Source organism: Acomys russatus, chromosome 29, assembly GCF_903995435.1.
Source record: "Acomys russatus chromosome 29, mAcoRus1.1, whole genome shotgun sequence".
Taxonomy (NCBI): Eukaryota; Metazoa; Chordata; class Mammalia; order Rodentia; family Muridae; genus Acomys; species Acomys russatus.
Window position 1 is genome coordinate 12,513,145 of NC_067165.1, and position 6,057 is coordinate 12,519,201.

The following is a 6,057-nucleotide window of genomic DNA, read 5'->3' on the forward strand; positions in this document are numbered from 1 at the left end:
CCACAGTGCACCGCGCAGGCACCTCTCTAGGAATGGATTCCGGTACTTCCTGGAGAAAACTATCCTCTGTAGTACCTGGTGGGTCCTTCTGGCCACCCATCCTTCTTTCTCTAAAGTGGATTTGTAGGATTCCCAGAGCAGCCCTGACACAAAGATTAACCATAACACAGAAAATCTCAGCTCTTCAAACCCCATTCAAGAAAATTACTGGGGCTGGAGAGATGGCTCAGAGGTTAAGAGCACTGACTGCTCTTCCGAAGGTCATGAGTTCAATTCCCAGCAACCACATGAAAAAAAATTACTGGTTTTTCAGTCAGTACCTTGGGCTGGCAATGCACTAGAGACCTCATAAATATTGTCTGAGGGTGTGGCTAAATTAGTACAGCACGTGCTTGATATAAAGTTCTGGGTTCAAACTTCCAGCACTGCATGAAAACTGGCTTGTGATCCCACCACTCGGGAGATGGAAGCCAAGGGAGATCAGAAGTTCAAAACTGCTGAAGATATAGTTCAGTTCGTAGAGTGCTTGCCCATCATGCCGTGGGTTCAAGCCTCAGCATGGCATGGTGCCACATACTTACATCTGAGCCCTCAGGATGTGAGAGCAGGAAAATTAGGAGGAGTTCAAAGTCATCCTTTCCTTTGTACATAAAGAATTTGAGGCCAGCCTGGGATACATGAGATCCTTCTCAAAAAATAACAAATAAAAATTCTAGGAATGCAAAGTCATTCTTTCCTACACTGGGGAGATGGAGGTGAGCAGGATCAGAAGAGTCGAAGTTTCTTGCCTCCTTCACAGTGAGTTTAAGACCAGTCTGAGATTCATGATCACCTGTGTAAAAGGGAAAAACTTAGAGCTCGAGAGCAGGGGTAAGCAGTAGGGTGGAGTGTGTCAGGAACACTTGCTGCTTGTTTAGAGAACTCAAGTTCAGTTCCCAGCACTCATGTCGAGAGCCTCCAGTAACTCCAGCTCCAGAGGATTTAACACCTTCTCCTGGCCTCCGTGAGCACCTGCATTCAGAACACACACACACGGTGTGTCTACAAAGTGAGTCCAGGACAGCCAAGGCTACACAGAGAAACCCTGCTTCAAAACAAAACAAAACCAAAAAATTCTTTTATTAACTGGACATGGTGGCAAATGCCTTTAATCCCAGCACCCTGGAAGCAGAGCCAGGTGTATCACTGTGAGTTTTTGTTTTGTTTTGGTTTGGTTTGGTTTGGTTTTTTGAGACAGGGTTTCTCTATGTTCTCTTGGCTGTCCTGGACTCGCTTTGTAGACCAGGCTGGCCTCGAACTCACAGGGATCTGCCTGCCTCCCGAGTGCTGGGATTAAAGGCGTGCACCACCACACTGGGCTCTCTCATTCTAAGTTTGAGGCCAGCCTGGTCTATAAAGCAAGGCCAAGACAGCCAAGACTAACACAGAGAGAGCCTGTCTCAGAAAAAAATCAATTCTTTTTATTACCAGGTGGTAGTGGAACATACTATTAATCCCAGCACTCAGAAGCCAGAGGCAGGCAGATTTCTGAGTTCAAAGTCAGCATGGTCTATAGCGTGAGTTCCAAGATGGCCAGGGCTATACAGAGAAACCCTGTCTCAAAAAACAAAAACAAAAAAATTATTTCTAAAGCCGGGCGTGGTGGTGCACGCCTTTAATCCCAGCACTCGGGAGGCAGAGGCAGGTGGATCGCTGTGAGTTCGAGGCCAGCCTGGATTACAAAGTGAGTCCAGGACAGTCAAGGCTACACAGAGAAACCCTGTTTCGAAAAACCAAAAATAAAAAATAAAAAAATAAATTACTTCTATGTGTATGTGTGTGCCTAAGTATGTGTCTATGTAACCACATGCATGCAAGAGCCTGAGGAGGTCAGAAATAGCCTGCACCAGCAGGGTCATTCTTCAGTGGCAGGGTCCTGAGAAAGAGGGCCAGGAGGTCAGAAAGTAAGCTGTAGTGGATATAAACATGTTTTTGTTTTGACCCCAAGTAAGGGATGGGGAACAGACTTGTGAGAAAACAGGTGATGTTTATCCACTTAGAAGTCGAGCCACCTCGTGGGGGCGCTCGGTTTTTGCCAGCTGAAAACATCTTAGTACAGACTCTGAGAGGACATATATACAGATGAGCCAAAACAGGAGGCTGGGCTTTTTGGGTCTTGGTATTGTTTGGCTGTTCATCGCTCCACTTCAAGACGCTCCAAGAGAACTGCTCCAGCAAAGGCTTCAAGGCTCTGGGTTCCTCCAGGTTCCAGCAACAACTCTGATGGAATTGCTGATCTGCTCAAATCCTGACAACTATGCCAGGAGCGGGAACTGAATCCAACAAGGTCTACTTCCCCTATTCCCATAAACCTCCTTTCTCTCCTATCTAGGGTAGGTGGGTTGGAAGGGACATATGAGCATTTAAAGAACCCCAAAATAAAGTAGGTTTGGAAAAGTTGGAGTCTGTAGTAAGCAGAAAGATAAAGTTTGGGATGGGGAGGTCTTGCACAAACTATGTCTATTAAGAAGTACAGCATCGGGGCTGGAGAGATGGCTCAGAGGTTAAGAGCATCGTCTGCTCTTCCAAAGGACTGGGGTTCAATTCCCAGTACCCACATGGCAGCTCACAACTGTCTGTAATTCCAGTTCCAGGGATTCTGACACTCTCACACCAATGCACAGGAAATTAAAAACAAACAAACAAACAAACAAAAAACAACAGCAACAAAAAAGAACACTGAAAAAAAAAAAAAAAGAGCACTGACTGCTCCTCCAGAGGTCCTGAGTTCAATTCCCAACAACCACATGGTGGCTCACAACCACCTATACTAAGATCTGGTGCCCTCTTTTGGCGTGCAAGCTCACACGCAGGCAGAACACTGTATAAATAATAAATAAATAAATCTTAAAATAAATGAATCTTTAAAAAAAAAAAAAAGAAATACAGCATCAGCTGGGGAAAACAGCATCCTATACACTATTTCCAGGGGAGAAATGGGACATAGCAGAAATTATCATCCAATGGAACTAAATCAGAGGAAAGCTAATCAAACAATGTTGCACAAGAGGACACGGGATATCTCAAAAACATAGACCAAGCACACAGCAGCCTTTGGACTGATAACCATAGCCCCATACAGTGGAAAGAGTTGGGTTCTCAGGATCTGAAGTAGCAGCTCTCCAAGGCCCTGGCTTCAGGCCATCACGGGCCTTGCCAAACACGTTCCTGGTTTTGAGAAGGAGTTATGGTACATTCCCAGGGAGCAGGACAATAGAAACCGAAGCAGAGGCATTCTAAGGGCCAACTCTCCTGGAGGCATTTCTGTGAGGGCTGTCAGGTGGTGTTTTGATGTCAGGGGAGCTCTGTTTAGATCTAGATAATACTGCACACTCATATATGAATTTTTGGTTGAACATATCATTATTTTGCCAAGGAATAAGTTTTACAGAGTAGGTTATCTATTTTAGGGACTGTACAGGGCAAGCATTTGTCACTGTATGTGGTGTGTCAAACTTCTCATAGTCTGGGCAGGCTTATTTATTCTCAACAGACTGTCAGGACAGATTGCAGCCGGGGATTGTTAAAGTTAACTCTTTCTGGTTCTGTCATAATCAACAGGGGACTACTCTGAGCCCAACCTACTTTGAAGCAAAGCAGCCTTATTTCTGAGGTTAGAATGGTTCAGCACAGCCACCCTTCCCAGAGTGGTGTCCACATAGCCGTTCAACCTGTCACTCTATTATAAAAAGGGTGATCAGGAGAAAGGCTGAGGAGGAGAATTGTCTTGGGTTTAAAGCTAAGCTGGGCTACAAAACATCCATGCAGGCCAGCCTGAACTACAATGAAACTTTGTCTGGGGAAAAAAAAAAATAAGTAAATTCAGATTCCAGTTCATTGCATCAGAAATTAGAATCCCTCAAACACAGCTGAGTTACCATCAAGAGACATATTATATCTCCCATTGAGGGGATCCCTGCAGGTGTCAAACTGGAAAGGAAACCCCTCAAAGAGATAAGAATGAAAACCCTGTGTAAATTGACCTTCATCAACTTGCATCAGACTCTTCAGGGAATCTAAAGCCAAGCAGTTCACTGTCAGAATATTTAAAACACAGTACAGTTTGGGAAAAGGTTTCCAGGCAACAATGAGACCAATCAAGGCCAATTCTAGGTGCATAATAAAGCTTAAGATGTGACTACACCATGAGTGATGGTTCTATAGTTAAAAGGTATAGAATCTAGAGTGGTCTCTGGCCAATAGCATAGAGGTCAGCAAGCAGTAAAGTGCATCTCCCCTAAGGATGGGTAACAGTCTAGGGAGGAAAGAGTCTAGGATAATCGTTCTGGGAGGTCTGCCTCCACAGATAGCAAAAAGTCACCAGAGCATGAACAAAATCCACTCTCAGCCTTCTGGGTGGAAATGCAAACATTTGATTTTTATCTCCTCCATTGAGGAGACATCCCTGAATGTAACATTCCTGGTTATCTTTTTGCTTCTCTGTGAGTATAAGATCTTTGAGCCCACAACATCCCATCTTAGTAAATCTCCCACCTGCTGCAAGGTCTAATGGACTCTCCATTTCTTTTTCCTGCTGAATCTGGCTTCTTGAAAGTCTGAAGTACAGCAATCAGTAGTGACCTTGCCAACTAATGAACTGCTGAGTCATTGCTGTAACCCAGCTGCCTCCTCCCCCAATTCTGAGATTACAAAGTGTCACATGCAGAGTGTAACCCCAGCCCTCCAAGAATGTGTACTGTTTTCCAAATCTAATCTGTTTGCTGAGTGTGATGGATCAGGTCTCTAATCCCAGGTGGAGGAGGCAAGATCAGTAGCTCAAGATCAGCCTTGGCTATATTACAAGTGAGAGGCAAATGTGGGGCATAGGAGACACTGTCACAAAACAAATGAATAAAAAACAAAATTTTGAATGCTATAGTTTATGATTTAGGACATTACCCTAGTTTGCTTTCTTTTTTTTTTGTTGTTGTTGTTTTGTTTTGTTTTTCGAGACAGGGTCTCTCTGTGTAGCCTTGGCTGTCCTGGACTCACGTTGTAGACCAGGCTGGCCTCGAACTCACAGCGATCCGCCTGCCTCTGCCTCCCCAGTGAGTGCTGGGATTAAAGGCATGCACCACCACGCCTGGCTCCTAGTTTGCTATCTATGCCTGTACATGTGACACTGCTCAAAAGCAACTTGGGGAGGAAAAGGCTTATTTCATCTTACACTTCCGCGTCACAGTCTATCACTGAATGAAGTTACAACAGGAACACAAGCAGGAACCTGGAGGCAGGAACCTGGAGGCAGGAACCTGGAGGGACTCTAGCCAGCCCGAGCATGGCAAACATGGCTCTGGCTTCTTGGGTTCCACTCCTCCAGCAGACCAGCTCCAGGAACAGCGAAGAGGAGAGAAGAGAAAGTCTTGGTGGATCCACAGTAGGAAGAATTGAGCAGACAGTGAACAGCTAGTTAACGGAAACCAACCGTTGGGGACCAACTAGTTATAGTAACTAGCTGTTGAGGAGAGATTAAGGAATGGAGGAAAAAGAAATACTGGGAGGCCGGGCTTGGTGGCGCACGCCTTTAATCCCGGCACTCGGGAGGCAGAGGCAGGCGGATCGCTGTGAGTTCGAGGCCAGCCTGGTCTACAAAGTGAGTCCAGGATGGCCAAGGCTACACAGAGAAACCCTGTCTCAAAAAACCAAAAAAAAAAAAAAAATTTTTTTTTTTAAAAGAAAGCCAGGCGTGGTGGCACACATCTTTAATCCCAGCACTCAGGAGGCGGAGGCAGGCAGATGGCTGTGAGTTCGAGGCAAGCCTGGTCTACAAAGCAAGTCCAGGACAGCCAAGGCTAACACAGGGAGACCCTATCTTGAAAACCCCCCGCAACCTCCCCCCAAAAAAGTTCTAGCTAACCTTGAAAGTCTGCCTGGCAGTTGGGGGTAGTTGGGCTTATAGTTGGGGAATTTTTGCTGATTAATAAGGCCATAGGGTCTGTTGATCATAAACATAGTTTATGGTCAACCTAACCTTGTATAGAGATTCTGTTACACCAGCAAGGAGTTGAGTTGACGTGG